Raw genomic sequence first — 18,336 nt, 5'->3', positions numbered from 1 at the left:
ATCAGTCTTTTCCCTCTCATGTCTCTTATTTAGATTTATTTCCCATGTAAATTTGTTTCCCTATTGGTTTTAACATAGATAAGACCAGAAAGATGTTACAGGAAAGATTTGGGTAGTCAACCGAGATTGTTTTTTTCCTCCTAAGAGAAATTGGAAATATGTTTATGTAAAGAAGTAAGGTTTTTCTTTGAAGACACAGGAGAAAATATTATGTGAATATAATATATCCCTGGGATCATTCTCTAAATTCCAGACTCAGGTGCTATATTTAGTCAGTCTAGTTTGACATGTTTTAACTTTTCTGTGTCTATTCATAAGGCTGATAAATTTTGAGGACAAAAAGGTTTCCCAATAAAGTCAGTATTAAATTATCCTGAAATTAATTATTTGGTTTATGGACTCTCTCATCCCTACTTTCTCTTCTTTTTCTTTTTTCCACCTTAACAGATGCTATTTTGTGAACTGCCATAGAAAATGAGACAATTGTGAAGTCCATATCACTTACCAAACCAACCCAAAGAATAAAGATATTTCTCCAGATATACATTAGTTAGCAGAAAGTAAAAGAAGATACAAGGAAGAAAGCATATTGCTAATGACTGGATAGTGATTAAATCTTTGGATTATCTAGTTGTCATGTTTCAATCTACTTTTCTAATATTTCTCTCACGAGTCTGTCACCTGCATCCTGGATTTTGGCCCTTTGCTTTTTGATGGGTCATATAATTTGATATAGGTGATTTTATACTACTGTCATTTCCTGCTCCACCTCTTGATTGAAAATCATTGTGCTAGTCATTCCACGTTTTTTGAATACACTGAGCATTGGTCTTCTTATGAATCTATGTCTGACCCTACTGTTTCTTCATTTATAACGTTCTTTCCACCACTTCTCTGTTTCACTACCTCTTAGATGCCACTCGTCTTTCAAGAACTAATTCAAGCACTGTCACCTTTTGAAGATGTCATTGCCTTCCTTTGTACTCCCACTGTACCTTGAAGTGTCTTCCCTTCAGCACATAAGATATGTTATGTTATGGTTATTTATTTACACACCTATCTTGTCCATTAGGATGTGAGAGCCTCAATATCAGATAGTGGCTTACTCATCTTTGTAATCCCATCACCTAGCAGAGCCCGGAAGACCTACGTTCACAATGAATATTGTTGGCTTAGTGATTTTTTGCTGAATGAATTGTGGATCTGAAGGCTATATGTAAAAAATCTGGCAGGTGTGGTTGGAGAGGAAAGAGTTTTAAAAGGATCGTGGACATGAGCCATAGGCTCTCAAGGGAGGGCTGGTCCACGTGGTGCATCCTGAGCAGCAGGGGGAAGCTTGGGTAGAATTGGAGAATGGTGAGAGAAAGAATAGTTTTCCTGATAACAAATATCAATTATTATGAATCTTTTTCTTAGAATCATCCTGAACACACCCTCTATCCTTTTCTTAGGCATTTATCTACTTGATAAATGAATTTATATAAAATGAGATCACTCTTCTAACCCTAAGTTTTTTTTGTTGTTGTTTGTTTGCTTAGTGCTGTCTCACATAGAATGGTGAAATTCCAAGAAATTCAGTATTTTCCTGATCCTTTTCAATCTGTATTTATACATTAGGCTTCTACAAACAATCCAAATGACCAGATGGGAGAGCTTCCTTGCTGACCTTCATGTATCTTGAATGCTTAAGGATCTTACGGTGAGGAAAATGACTTTGGAAACTATTGAGTTAAAGCCACAGATGGTTCATTAAATGGGACAAAACTCAGCCTAAGTCAGTGAAATAATGTGCATTTTAGAATGCCACTGGGGAAATGTTTATTGAAGGCAGGAGGTGAGGTGGGATATGATTTAGTTACCTACACATAGGTTGCATTTCAGATATTTTTGATTTAAACTCTCTAAAGACCTGAGTCACCACACCGTTTCTTTAAACTTTTTTCCCCCAAGTGCAGAATTGAGTGCTCTGTTGGGTGCTGCACTCTACACTCCTGATTTCCTTCCTAATTGCACAAGTGGCTGAGCTCTTACAATGCCATATTTCTGTTCATTTGCATTTACACAATATACTTCACCATGTTCTTTAAATGCACCATTTGAATGTTGAATCCTGTCTCCATCTTTAGGTTCTTATAATGGCCAGGTCCATGAATAGGGCAAGTCTGAGGAGAGCTGCTATAATCTCAATATGAGACTGTCTTCTCACAATCGGCCAATATTCAGCTGGTTTCTGAGGTGATGCTGAGCAGTAATTCAAATGGAAGAACACAACAATAAGTAGAGGGAAAGAACACCCAAGGTGATCATTTAGAAATCACTTTCAGGTCAGAATAAAATAGCATGGGATTTGTTTTATTTTATTCCAAACACCATATAATCAAAAGGGTCTCAGGCTCCCAGGGAGTTCACTACATGGGGTTTCTTTATAAAACTGTTGAACAAAGCCTGAAAGACTCCTTGCCTTGTATTCCCTTCCTAACCCATATACTTGTTTTCAAATAAAATGGAGGAGTCCCTCCAGTCAAATAATTTCGCCAAATGCTGTAACTTCAGTTTCTACAGAAGACCTGTTGATCAAATATAGAGCACATTTGAAGTAGCAAAGCATATTCATAATGTGATCTATCATATTTACTACATTATGAATTTTGAATATATTCTTTCTTTGGATTAACTGAATAAGAAAAAAGCTTCTAAGTTGTCCTGAATGACAATCAATGCAACTGAGATGGGCGGGTCCCAATGCGGTCATCCTGCACTGGCTTGTGATAAATATTTTTCTATGGCAAGTTTTCTCAATCAAATAGGTGACACTCTAGACATTTCGACCGGATATTTCTTTGTTGTGGGCAGCTATTCAGTGCATGGTATGACGTTTAGCAGCATCCTTGGCCTCTACCCATTAGATGCTGGTAGCATTTCCCCTGTTATGATACCCAAAAATGTCTCCATATATTGCCAAATAGCTCTGGGGGGCAAAATTGCTCTGGTTGAGGATCATTGCTCTGTAATAACAATCTTGGCAGCTGTGATCAGCCTACTTGGGCAATGTGTCTATTCGGGCAGTGTAACATTTAATGAAATCCTGTAGATTCAAAGTTAAGGTTTAGCTTGTATTGTGGAGAGTGAACATTTGTTAAGGATCTCCAGTGCACAGCTGAAGTGACCTCGGGTTTCAGAGTTAATGTAGAGATTTTTCTCACCTGGCTATGCCCAGTTACAGTCTCAGACTTCCTCAGTTCTTTCACTGCTGGATCGGCAGAAGCATAGACCACTTTCCCTGCAGATTTTCCAGCAATGACCTATTGGTTCCATATATCAAATCTTAATCTGAATAGATCATTACCATTACTTTAAAATATTTAGCTTATCAGTAGGGTATCGACAGTGATGCTAGTCTGTAATATTTCAATTAGAATGAAAATCTTGGTTTTTTTTTTGTTGTTTTTTTCTCTTTTTTTTTGGTGATTCACAAGTTGGATTTATAAATCTGTACTCATCTGAAGTTATAAACCCAGGATTTAATTTATAGCAGCTGCCAGTAAATCTTAGCATTCTACTTTTCATTTATAAGTCTCTCTTCTTTCTAGTAGTAATGGTAGCCAAATGGTGTTTAGTGTTTTGTAAGTCCAAAAATGAATTTCTATATCTTTAAATGGTTTACAAATCCTAATATAGATTTACAAGTCCTGAAACAGATTTTCAACTAATGCCAATAAATCCTAAATAAAAAGACTTGATTTACAAACCTGGATTTTGCACCTGGTTTACCAGAGAGTGATTATAAATCAGGAGTTGAGAGCACCCCTGGCAGAGTGAGGCTGCACTCTCTCTGGGAAGTCTTGCTCTCCACATTGAATTGCACAGGCCTGATTTATAAGCAGCATCCCCGAGCTGGCCAAGATTCTCTGGGTTCTGACATGCCAGTGCAGGTGAAGAAAAAAGGGTCACATCCCACAGGCTGGCTGAAATAGCCACTAGTCAGATTGAAGACAGCAAACCATTCATCTTCTTTGTCAGAAATGGGAAGTGACATCCAGATAGTCCAGACTCCCATTTCTACCTGAGTAAAACAGCAGACTTACATGTAAGGCATTCGACATAATTCTAGTCAATATTAGCACTGACGTTATGCCTCACAGCCCAGAGCCAAGGCCAAGGTGAAGTGTGTGTGTCCTTTCTTAGATGGAGCTGAGAACAAGCATCTGTTCTTTGTCCCCATGCTGTCATCGTGCTGCTGAAGATGACTGGCCTACATAAGGGTATTACCAAATTGGGACCAGTGGTAATTCTGGGGAATGGGATAAGGGTAGGTGGGAGGAGAAGGGGGATATTGCATTTCTATTTTATTCACTTCTGAGCTATTTGGATGACTTTCGCAGTGAGCATATATTAATTTCATAATTGAAGAAAGAATTCTAAAAGAGATTTTATCAGGAGTACAAGGGAAACAAGAGGTTTTGTTTCTATGTGCTCTTTAGTTAAGTACCTCAAGTAGACTGCCATCACACAGGGTTCCTTAACTAGCATTCTACTCCACCCCTCACAGGTGCCCCCTCACATTTATAAAGCAGATTAGGATCCTGTTTTCTTATTTATTCATCCAATTTCCTAAGCAGGCAAGGCAGCAGTCATGTTCTGGATGTGGAAAATTAAGCTCCCAGACAATAAATGCCTTGCTTTTCCCAAAAAGATAGTTAAGAGATTTTAGGAAAACCTCTCTTGCATAAAATCTGACTAGAACAGCTTTGACTTCCAGTTTTAAGACCAGTGCTCTTTCCATGACACCATGTGTCATGGCACACATATAGACCTTCTCACAGTAGAGGTATAAAGCGTATCCCATCTTCTCTGGTTTAGTGATTCTTGCTGCTATTTACCACTGTGTTATGCTGCAATCTGTGACCCCAATAAAGCTTTGTCAATGATGCTCTTCTATGAAAAACTATGAGCTATTAAATTCATTCTCTCTTTCTTTTTTCTTTTCCTTTTTTTTTGAAGTAAAGTAGCATCCTGATCACTATACCTCAGAGTGCTCTTTCAAATGATCATATCAGTGATTGTTTGTTCATCTGATAGACAGTTATATACCTCTTCACCTGATGTCTTTCATTTTTGATGAGAAAAGCCTCTGGATTTAAAATCAGGAACTCTGGATTTGTGTTCTGGCTCCATACTGGAAATGATGACCACTGAGCCTCAATTTGTTCCAATAAGAATATATTTTAATTTTCCTATCTACTGAACATAGTAATTATGATGTCGAAATGAGATAAAATAGGAAAAAATGTTTCGCAAACCTTAAATGTTATATAAGTTATGTAAGCCGCTAATGCAGTCCCACAGTTGAGGATCTGAAAAGTTTAAAACTGGGCAGGAGCAATGATGTTTAAAAATAATTTTAATGGTGATTTGGACATAGTAAATGCAACTCACATAGTATATAAATTAGAATTAGGTAAATTTCAAGTAGTGTAACAAAAAATGTTAATAATGGCTTATTATACATGTAAATTTTGAGATAAAGGGAGTCCTCCAAATTAAAAAATAGTTGCCAAAATTATACAATTTCAAAGCTGTTGGGCTGAGTACATAATAAAGGGTATACATGATATTGTTACTTGGCAGTGCCACTTTAGCTGGTAAAGAGAAAGAGCACTCACTCTTTGTCAGAATAATGTGAACCATGCCTTTATTCCATGAGCTAAAATGTGCTAATTTAAATCCACTTATTGTAATGAAACAATATAAAGAGCCAATAGAAGCATTATTCACACTTTCAAGTAGTGGTGTTAGTATTAGGGCTGTGAATCCCCTCCTTTCTTTTCCACCTTCCAAAATAGTAACCTTGCAATATAACTTGATTGTGATAAAATACCATTCACTGTGCTATTATTTAGCAGAAAGAATTCTGGGAAATATTAAAAATAATCCTGAGTAAGCTAAGAAGGAACAGCTAAGCAGCTTCCTTTCAGATTCTTTAAAGTTGTCTCATATCCAGTCAAGGATAATGCAGAAAAATTAATAAGATTATGGGGACATGACTGTATGATAAACATCACTGTAATGTGCCCTTACAATGAGTATAATGGAATTCACTCTGAGAATGAAAGCCTATATTTAAATTTATTCCTATGAGAAAATTAGTCTTAAATTTCTCAAGGTTTGAAATATCTCTTTAGGAAAACCTCTCTTGCGTAAAATCTGATTTCCCCGCGATCAATGTGGTGAAGATATGGTTCCTAAAAATTGACAATGGGGTACTGGAATACAATATAGGTGAGACTGTAACTTTTAAAATATTGTCTCTAACTTTTAAGATCTTTCTCTTTCTAAATCTAGATTATCAACTTCTTGAAAACAAGAAGTAGCCCTTCATATTCTTTGGATTTCCTCAATATCTAGTAAAAAACAGGCACGCAATAGATGTTTTGGAATAATTGATTGAAAATATATACCTCTGTTGTACATAGACTGTATTTTAGAGTCTAATAAGAATTTTACTCATGAATGATTTTCAAAGATTATTTCAATAAATGGGGTGCTTTGTTAACAATAAGTCCACTGATTTGTACCTGGGCTTAGAGCTAAGATGTGATTTGAGGAAGCCTGCTGATTACTAAATGATTGTTTAAATCTTTGCTTGTTTTCAGAAGCCCTTTACCGAACACCACAGCATGCTAAAGAGATGCTTTCCAGTCTAAACAAATAAATCAGATAATCCTAACATTATATAAGAATCTATGGACTTAATGACAACCTTAACGGAGAAGATGTGCAATAAGAAATATTTATGTTCATCACTTAATCTTATGCACAGAAAAAAGAACTGCAGAGCTGCAGTCTGCACATACAAGCAACCTCCTCATCCTCACCCCCATCAATACCTGAGTTAGGACCATTGAATTGACAAACACATACCATGTATTAACTCAAGGTAGGTATAAAGTTTCTAGCAATATTGGGGATTTAAAATAACTAACAGAACTAATTAAAAGGATATGCATCTTTTCTTTATCGGAATAGAGTTCAAAGGGTTGTGAACTTGGATGGAAAAAAAACTTGCATCTGTAATTTTACTAACCTTTAACTAAAATTTCACATTTCTATCTGTTATGAATGTAGGCAACAAACCACTATACTAATGAGTAGTATTTATGACCTCAACACAAGTATTTGCACATATTACTATTAATGCAGATATATTTAAATATCATGTCTGCTCATCTCTACTTTGAAAGTATGGTAGTTATTATACAAATCCACTAGATCTTTTTATTAAATGCATTAATAAAGAAGCACATAGATCACAATATTAACAATTTTTTAAATGATATCTTTATAATATAATTAGTTTTCTTTGTAATCCCATTTATTTCATGTTTTGCATTTAAGAACATTTCTAGGAAGAAATGCAGAAGACTCATAAGTCTCTCAAAGGGGCTATGACCCAGGAAAGGTTCAGAAACCCTGATCTAATGGCAGTCAACATCATAGCTGGATTGTCTTTATTTGGGAATTAAATGTTGATAATCTTTGAAGCCCAGTATCTTAATTCACAGTTGACAAAGAAAAGGTCTCTTTACTACCAGGTCTATTATGATGGAGACTAGAGAGGCAATATTTAGTTACTACTGTGTCAGAAATGTCTGCATAGGAAAAAAAGTCATAACCATCTTTGTGTCCCCCCCATCCCATACATCGGTTAAAAGTACTTTTAACTATATCTCTTTGGGCCTTCTTGGAAATAGGTAAATTATCACTTAAAAAGCCACATAAAACAGAACCATGACTTTACTTCTTTGTGCCTTGTATAAAGGCATGAGATTTACCATGTTTCGATATTATATACAGTGATTCTACTTTACAAAAGAGTAATGGCAGTAATGATAATTCCCAAAGCTACTTTTGTTCATTGAAATGAGTGATATTTGTTGTTTTAAAAAATATTCCCTAATTATAATGGCTATTTCCCTGCCAAGAGCTGACCAGACCTGGCCTTCCTTTTCCAAGCTGACAGAAGGTTTCAGGTTGAAAGGGATTTGGACTTAAAACTGAATTTGTAATCTGACCAGCTCCCCAAACGGGGCTCCTATTCTTGGCAACAATGCTTTCTGCATATTTCCAGGAAGTCATTTATTATTCAGAGGGACCTTTCAAATGGCAACAGCTTAAATAAAATGTGCCATGACAGAAGGAAGTAAGAATGGAATGTATAAGGCTGGGTAGATCCTGCTAAAAGGAAACTTCTTATACCAGAGCTATAGTCCCAGGAAGGCTTTCAACTCAGTGACTCCTTAGACCAGCTGGGTCAAGAGGAGTTCTGAGCATTGTTAAGATTTTGTCCCGTTTACCCTGAGGTGAGTATTCTGCAATCCTGATTCTTTCTGTGTCTCACATTGTATTCCCTGAGAAGCACTAATAAACATCACTTAAGTCTTTATTGAAATTGTATTCCTTCAATTGCATTCTTGATGCCTTGATGGTGATATAATTCTTTCAAAGTTTTAGGTAAAAACTGGACATTTCATTTGAATAGATATTAAATGTCTACCATGTGCAGGGCATTATTGTAGGTTTTACAGCAGATACAATGTTTGCTCTATGAAAATCCAGTCTAGAATAATTGATTGAACAAGGACACAATGATTATAGGTGTTTGAATTATGGGAGTTATGCCTTAAGAGAAGTAGAGCAGAGAAGGGAGAGATGGTTGGGAATGATTTCTGGCCGAAGGACTATTATAAAGAGTTGGGTAACCATGATACATGTGTAAGAAACAGTGAAGAGGCTAGTTTGTGTGGACTATGATGCTTGCATTACAGGGTAGTGGGGAGATAGATATAGGAGAGTAGACTAGGCCATGTTGTGGAAGTTCTTCATTTAGTTGGAAGTCAGGGGAAAAAATGGAAAGTGCTCTAACTGCGTCAATGCTGTGCTTTGGAAAATTAGTTTGGCAATAACATGTAGAATGAATTGGACAGTGCAAGTAGCATTCAAAGAAACAAAGAGACTGTAGTAATCCAGGCAAGAGATAGCATAGGAGTTCAGCAGCTAGTTCAGGGCCTGGCTCGGTAGAGCCGATGAAGTTATGATGATATAAAGTTGGCCTGTAGCAGTGAAAGGGAGAGGCATTCAAGAGGCACACCTTATCAACTTAGCACCAGCATTATAGGAAATATGGGAGAAGATGTCAAGATTACTTGGAAGTTTGAGGCCTTGGTGACTGAAAGGAAGAGAGAAATAATAGAATGTGAGAGAAATTGGACTATGGGGTAAAGTAGATGGAGTAATTCAGGAGATCAATTTTGGGTATAATAAATTTAAGTTGTAAATGAGGCTTCTGAGTGGAGGTAACCAGCAGGCTGTTAGCTATTTGTGTATGGAGCTAGAAGAGTGATAAAGATCCAAGTACACACTTAGGCATCATTTCAAAGGAAGTAATTTTGAAGCTGTGGAAAGTAAGAGGATTCCTGAAAAGATAAAGAGAAGAAAGCTGAGGTTAGAATATAAACAAATGTCAACTATTGCTATAAGGATGTGGATGAAGGCGCCATGGGAAGAGGGTTGGAGAGCCTGCCAGGGTGAGACAAGTAACATAAAGAGTGAAGGGAGCCTGGGGTCCGTGCATCCTTGCACACTGAGTGTGTGGTAGGGAATGTGAGGCACCAAGGAGGTAGACCTGCCTTAAAGGGAACACTGGGACTCAGTTTTAGTGAGTGGGCCCAGCGATGCCAGATCTGAGTTTTCTAGAGAGGTTATAATTAGAATCATGGATTGTAACACATTAAGTCAGACTTTTAAAAACACTGTGCAGGACAAATATGATATATTTGTAGTCCTCAACTAGAGCAAAGGTCATGGAACTCTCCTTATGAAGTAGATAGAACAGTCAGGGAAGTAGGATTGGAGCCAAATTCCCACAATTCATAGGAATTCACCAATCTCTATGATGCAATGGGAAGTGAGAATTTCAAGTTGAGTGGGTTACATCCCTCTCGGAAGCTAAGGAGGACAAGAAATGAGAATGGTGCATTGAGACTGATAAGTAGGAGGCAGTTGGTGACTTTCTAGAAGGTAGTTTCAGCAGCAAGGTGAAGTTAGAGGTCAAATGAAGAGAGAGACATATCCAGGGAGTGGAGGATTATGAGACTTTCTCCTGGGTTGATGATCTTACAGTACTACTGGTGGGATGGCAGATGGGAAGTCTTTAGTAGCTAGGACCACTGATTAAGAACATTTCGTGAGGAAAATAAAAAAGACTTTTCAAATTACTACATTATTATGAGTGCATTAGGATAGCAATTTGATCACTGGAAAGTGCTCTTCTTTCAATAAATGTAAAATATGGATTCTTGCTGAGATTTCTAAGCTGCTTCATCTAAATTATATGCTAAAGTAGAGAAACAGATGTTAAATACGATTAAGACCAATTACAAATTCCACAGTACAATGCTGTGTTTTACTTACATTAGTCTCCCTGCTAGCTTAGGTGCCATCCGTTTTGCCTTTATTTCCTGTTCATAACTCCAGGGTAAGGAACATGGGGGGTTTAAGCAGTTCAGACTGGAGCCTGACAGTGATATACAGATTCAAATAGAATTGGCTCAGCAAATCTAAACTTCTAACATAAGGCACATTAGAGAGGGAGGACAGGAGAGGGGGCGGTCCTAATTTTGCATATAAAGTGGATTGTCAAGTTGCTGGCCTGACATATCAGTGTTTGTATCAAAACTGAATTTTGACTCAATACCAGCGTGAGGTTTCTGGATTTTTTGTTTGTTTGTTTTTAGTCTTTTCAATGGGTTATTGGTATCTTGAGCTTATGACTCTCTGAAGCCTACATTTTGTCATTCAGGTACTGGGAACAGAGACTCACTGAAATACCTCAAGGAAAAGAAGTTTCATTATCCAAATTTTGTTGGCCTGGGATAGGAAGTGATCAGGAATGCGGCGGCTCCAAGGACTTGCTACTCTCGAGGCCTCCTTGTCTCTTTTGTGTGTCTCTGCTGAGTCAATGTACATGCTCTTCTTTTCTTCCTCTCTGAATAGATTTCTCTCTGGACTCACAGAACAATCTCTTCAGAGCTTCATCTTTCATAGGGCCCTGGCGGCTATCCTGATGCCCCTTATTTTGTGTACTTCAGCTCTCACTATCAACTGTTTCAGTCACCTACAACTTGTTTCTTAAATGTCCTGAGACAGGAATCACATGGTTTCTGCTTATCTTTTTGGGGCACCAGACTGCTAGCTGGCTTTAGGATTGGCTGGCCTTGCATCAAGTGACCGTTCCTGGCCAATCACTTCTGGTGGGGGTTTGTAAGACATCTGATAAAATATGTCTGTCCCGTCAGCAAAGATTGTAGACCTGGAAGATTTACTTGAATAGGACTGTAAACGATATACTTATTATGAAATTTATCTTGTTATTCTCAGTGTTTCACACAGGGGAAGCCCTCAATAAAAGCCGATTGAATAAATGACTGACTGACTGAATGAATTACTGAATGAATGAATGGAGTGGATTTGTCTTGTGATTAGATGTGTGTGCATGTGTTTGTATGTGTGAGAAAAATGTTCTCACATTTGAAACTAAAGCAAGTTCACTTAGATATTTTTTAAGTTATTGGAATTGAAAAACTGAATGAGGACAAAGCTCTTATGCTGGAACAGCATCTGATTTAAAAAAGACCTATATTTCTTTTTTAGGGTTTTAATGATTAAAAAAATCCAAATTCTTCTTAACCGCCAATCAGTCACATATGTGTGCTCAATAGCCCACGTCCTCGTTCTTACTTCTCTCTGTGTAAAATAGGGCCAATAGAGAAATCCAAGTTGATTTAAGTGTATATATTTCTTACAAAATGAGTCAATTAATAGTTTAAAACTCTTGATTTCCTGGGACTCAAGTCTCATAAGAAACTGATTACCATAATTCATTTTCAGAGTCAATTCTCTCAATTCTAATTAGAATTAGATGTTTCTGAGGAATCCCGAGTACTTGTAATTCATACATAACATAAGCTATGCTTGAGTTATTCATTGGCTTGTCTTTGGGCAGGTTTTTTTTTTTTTTTCTTAATGACCTCATCTTAATTTCTGAATGGCTGGAGAGCTCAGCCTTTTATTTTCTTACCTTTCTCCGTCTTTCTATTTCACATTATTATCCATTCCAAAGTGATCGATGTGGTCACAGTGATAGTGTCTTGTTTCTTTTATTTTTCTAAAGTCTTAGTTAAATTATTTAGCATATTACATCATAGAGTATTACTGCTACACATTTATTTGGAATGGAATGTGTTCTGGAATAATCCAAAAAGTATTGTCACCATTTTTCTTGATACCATTGGCCTCTCTCCCCTTAGTTGTAGTTTGTCGATATTGAGAAACCACCATGCAAAAGGAAATACTGCTTTGCATCCTGAATCTATACTTAGTGGGATTCATGATTCCTCTTTCATAGAGATTGGCTCCAGTGGTGATACGTGTACTGTAGATTATATGCTGACTCTTTAATCAAAGCAGAGGGTAATATTTAGGATAAGAATACAGATAGACAGAAAGAAGCTACTGGAAGCCAGGAGAGGGCAACAGAACTAGGAGAGTGGCTTGAATCAGGCTAATTTTGAATTCTGGAGCTTGAGTTTTGAATGGAGTGTTTAGTAAATTGATGACAAATAGGTAAATAATTAAAAGTACAAAATGAGTGGTTAGAATAAGATATGGAACAAACCAGCTAGCCAGCAGAGATCATGTTTTCCCTGACAGAGCTGCCAAACTGGAGATGCGGCAGAGTCAGGCGTTGATGGGCATTGAGGAGTAGGAGTTAAAATCAAGAGTAAGGTTGACCACTCAAGAGTGAGATATAGTGTACAAGTCAGACCAATGTTTCGTGGCAAACTATCTCTATGACAGTCACTCCCTCCCCTTTAGATGCTGAGACCCAATTCTGCCTCAGTAGGTACTATACAGCTCCTACAATTCAGATTAGATGTTCTCAATTGGGGGTTATATTGCTTTTCTGGGGACATTTGACAGTGTTCGAAGACACATTTTCTTGTCACAACTGGCAAGTGTTATTGAAAATTACTGCCAGGGATGCTGCTAAACATTGTATAATACATAAGACAGCCCCACACAATAAAGAATTATCTGATTCAACACATCAACAGTCTCGATTTTGAGAAAGTTCATGGTAGAAGTCACTCTTAAGGACATATCTCCTGCATGTTGGCCTCACACTACATTTTGACCACAATAATTGGTCAAACTTTCCCACACTCACAACATCTCCTTTCTTTTCTTCTCAGACCCTCATCCATACTTTGGTTGACTTTTGAAAACTGGACCTGAAAGGAATCATTATGAAGTTTCTGAATGTTTTGAAAATGTTCTTATCAATAATTTAATTCAATTTCGTTCAACAAACATTTGTTGAATTTTGCTTAGAAGTATTTCGTTGTATTTTGTGTATAAAGGAAATCAGAGGTGAATAAGCCTGAATCTCTATCCTATAAGATATCATAATTTAGTGTGGGATCCAGACATATACATAATTAATTATAATAAAGACAGACAAGGTAGAGCCCATAATCGAAGAGTAGTATAGATGTCAGATTGGGTCTTCTTGGCTCTAGAGATATAGCTAACATTTCCTCATATCTCTGATTCTACGGTTTAAGTACATGTGAGCATCTTAAAATTTTTGCAGATTCACAGGGTTTACACTATTATGGTATAGCTCCTGTATTAATGCCTACTTTCTCCACCTGCTTCTTCCAAGACACAAAGATTTGGTTCTATATTAGTTTCCAAGTATAAATCCACCCGCTCCAAGATTTTTACAGAATGTACCAATAATTACAGGTTATTCATGAAGGGATCTCATTAATCTGCTCTTTTACAGCAGAATGACACATTTCTTCCATTGTCTCATGCCTTGCAGTACTCTCCACACTTAGGCCATTTGTGATCTCACCTTTTACCCTAGTCATTTTCAGGATATATTTTTCCCTTTTTAAGAGAAATAAATATTTCTCAAAATCTTTAGAAAAACATAATTACACTATTTAAGTAGAAAAAATAAACTGGGATATGGGGTAAGGAAAGACTGTCTAGGGTATGTGAGCCTGGAGATATGAGCAGGAGTTAATAGACAGAGGAAAGGAGTGTACAGATATCCTAGCCAAAATAAACAGTATCAACAAGGCACAGAGATGAGCAGTGCTCTGTTTGGGAAACCAGTTTAACAAAAGTGCAAGGAGTAATCATGCTAAAGAATTTAGGCTTTGATCTATATTTAATAGGAAATCATTAAAGCATCTTAAGTGTGTGTGTGTGTGTGTGTGTGTGTGTGTGTGTGTGTGTATTAGAGAAGATGAGGATGCCATTATCAGATCCATATTTCAGAAAGAAGTCACTGAATACAGTGTGGTAGGTGGATCAGAGCAAGAAGGAGTGGTAGGTAAGTTACCATCAGGGGACAATCACAGTTGTCCGAACAAATGTCATGATGCCATACACTGAATGTCTCCCCCAACAATTCATATGTTATAGCAGTCCGATCAGACTAAAACTCACGGGTGTGAGAAAGGAAAATGAAAAAAAAATATTTTATTTAATTTTTCTTCGTAATATTTAGTAATTTCCAGTGCATGCCTTTTCTCTACTATGATAGAGAGGGGAAGAGAATACACACACACACACACACACACACACACACACACATATATATACACACACACATACATACATACACACACACACACACACACACACACACACACACACACTATGTGTTTGGAGAATATAATTTAGTGTCATAAGATCTAAGTTTGAGTCCAAGACATGTGAATTCTTCAGTCGCTATGCATGTAGGGCTGTTGCTTTTGAGGTGTCTTAAGTGGCCAGTTGTGCTAAGTACGTCATTATTAACCCATGGGAAACCTCCTCTTCGTAGGTCAGGCAAACAATGTAGACTTGTCTGAAATAATTCCATTTGGTGGATTTCTTCCTCCTCCCACTCTTTTCTTCTCTTCCAAAAGGTTATTTTTGCTTTCTTGAGATATCTACAGTTCACTTACTTTGTTTTTCCCTTTCAGAGTTCAAAGTTTGGTAAGGCAAAAACTCCGAATGTTTTACTGCCAACCACCCCCTTTAATATTCCCCTCAGGAAGTTGCTGCATGGTATTAACTTTTGGAAACCCAAATATGAAATACTTATTTGCTTGACCATGGAAAGGATCTCTTCTGTAGGTATTAGGAATATTCTCCTCAAAGATTTTCCTGATATTTTCAACCCTTTAATATCTGTACTTTATCCTCCCTCCTTTACACGGTAAGTTTACAAACTTTATCACTGCAAGCTTGTCTTTTAATCTTCCTCCAATGATCGCCATTTCAGGCTCCTGGTGACTTTGTGTTCGTATAGTCTCTCCAAAGAACTTCTAGGATATTTCCTAAAAGGATCCAGACACTCCCACAGAGACCATCATCTCTGTCCTTTGAGTTGGAGTAAATCTTTATTCCCCAGGAAGAGAAAATCCTGCAGATGCACAGAGCTTGTCAGTTCAAATCTTAATTGGATTAGAACATCCTTAAACAAACATGTAGAAAACAAGAATCATTGTTTGCCTGATACTTGTGCAAACTTGGAAAATTTATGATGTTTCTCTAAACTTTAAGGTCCTTGTCTCTTAATATAACTCATTTCAGGGTTGTTAAGAGAGTCAAATGAGATCATGCATTTGAAAGCACTTTCTAAACATTGCATTAGTACAAAAATTTTGGCATCATAATTATTTTACATCACTTGTTGTTCGTTGTATAATACTTCGTTAATAGTGGATAGACAAAAAAGCCCAATAAATGATGTAAGTGCAAACACCAATGTAATAGTTCTTGTTATGAGGTGAACGGGAGTAAGACAGGAGCAAGCACCAACTTGTTGCAGATGTAATTATTTTGTACTTAACAATAGGTAAGAAGTGCCTCCTTGACATTTTGGTCATGAGCCTTTAACTTAAATTTACACCACTAATGTAAGCCTCTATTTCAGTCTAGTATGTAACGAAAAACACCGTATTGACACAAGTAAGGCCACATCTTACAGAATTTTTAGCTTAAATGTGTTGAATTCTGACTAAACATTGCAAGGAACTATACTTAGAGATTTTAATTATATGGACTCAAAAGGTAAGCATGTCAACTTTTAGAAGATTAATTTTATCCTGAAGTTCGCCTACATCCATTAAATCTGCCTTTCTAGTCCTTCATTTGGGACAGTTAACCTAGAGACAATGATACCTCATCTGCAATGATTTCCCCTATAATTAAGAAAGAGCAAACATTAGCGTTTGAAAACAAAGAAACTATTCTGTGTATTTGGGATGATTCGGAATCGTTTGAACAAATAATTCCCTTCATAGTCTAAAGCTTTCTACAAAAATGCTCCGATGGTTGTTGTGGTATCTTATGCCACTTAAGTTGATTTCACTTTTTCTCCTGGCAGTTTTTCACCTTTGTTTTAGCTATGTCTATATTACACACTTGGAAAGCAGGCTTTAAGGTAACTTTATCTTGGAGAAATCACCAGAGTTCCAAACTGAAATCCATTATATGACTGGCATCATGTTTTTTCTTTTCTTTTTTCTTTTTGAGTGTGTGTGTGTGTGTGTGTGTGTGTTGTGTTTGTTTTTGTAAATGGGGAGGTTTGCTGAAATTAGGTGGTCAAAGTAATTGGAAGAAAAGATGAGAGAAAGTCCCAGGAAAACATGTTAAAAATTGGAAATGTGTGGATACAGGCTTCGGTATCTGTCAACTATTCAACTAAATTTATACTTGGGAGGAGTCAGAGAAAAGATGAATAGAAAGAATTATTAGATGCCATGAGGAAATTTAAGAAGAAGCTTACAAAACTTTGATAGACAAAGATTAACTAAATGAGTCAGTGAATGTTTATTGAAATTTTTTGTTTTTGGATGATTTCCCCGAATGTTTGGAGGTTTTCTTATTTAAAGGCATAGGGGTAGCACTGTTCTATTGATAGTAAAGAACTCACTTCTACCAAGGTGACTTATAAAAACATCATAAAGCGTTTGGCTTCTAATCCCTTCTTCTGAGAAATTATTCTAATTTTGTTATAGGAGTTGGGAAGGTGAATCTGTATGAAACTTATTCCAGGTTTGTCTTGCTGCAAATTATGTTCCTTCTTGTTAGGAATATCTAAAGATAAAAATAGCACCCCCTAGTCATCTGTTAAGTATATTTCATACATTTCAAGAATATATTCCAGCAATACCTTATGTATTGAATTTATCTTCCAGAGATGGAGTGGTCTCATCAGTCTCCAGTGTCACCACACAGCCAGGATGCCCATGAATAATGAAGCCACCCTTATCTTGTGCAGATGATTTCAATTTCCTCTTGATTGTAATGTCTTATTTGATTCACTTACTTTTTATTTTTATTTTTAAAGGTTACCTACTGCTCTGAGCCTTTATTTTGGTCACCGCTAATATGAAACATTTGTCAGAATTATCCAGTTCTGACAAATTATCTAGGCCTATTTGCCTTCCCAAGCTTAATAAATACCTCAAACACAGAAGTTTGGTTTAGCTTCTGAAGCAGAGTACATAGATTGGAAATATTTTCAGTCTGTGATGTCTGGCAACTATATGGTGACATCTGAAGTTTGCCTGGTAAATGTATGATCACAGAAATTGTCTATTTGATTTGATTTTTCGTTTTTGTTTATCTCACATACGCCAAAGTAGCACATAATATCCTGTAGCATGCGGGCAGTATCCTATACACTAAACAAGAGGGTAGGTCACAACACAACCTGAATTTGAACCCAATTAGAATAACAAAAAAGTCTGCGAGAATAAATCTTCTGTATTTGCTGATTTCCTTTGTAGAGAAACAACACAATGTTTCCACATTATATTTACCTAATAGATGAGACTCAGTCTATTAGAGGAGTTATAAAATAAATTAAATTCTATGGCAGGTGAACACCCTGAGGGCACTGCAGTTTGTAACACTGTGTTAATATTCTCCAAGACCACTGCATGAGCTTAGCAGAGCTATCTTCAAAATTAGCTTTACAGGCCACCTGCAGACTCCTCTTTTGCTTTCCTAATCAAAACTGCAATCCTGGGTAATTTAGTAAAATATTAAGTAAATAATTGCTTCAGAATACTTTAGGTTAAGGGACATAAAAATCTTATTTTTTTACATGCCTAGTAATGCTAAGAAGCCGGGAGTTTCCAACCTTGCAATTTCAGTTTCGGGTGAGCTCTATCTCTTTCCATTCTGAAAAATTAAATTCCTGCT

Source organism: Pteropus alecto, unplaced genomic scaffold (assembly GCF_000325575.1).
Source record: "Pteropus alecto unplaced genomic scaffold, ASM32557v1 scaffold7, whole genome shotgun sequence".
Lineage (NCBI taxonomy): Eukaryota > Metazoa > Chordata > Mammalia > Chiroptera > Pteropodidae > Pteropus > Pteropus alecto.
The sequence above is the reverse complement of the archived record's forward strand: the minus strand, read 5'-3'. Positions refer to the sequence as shown.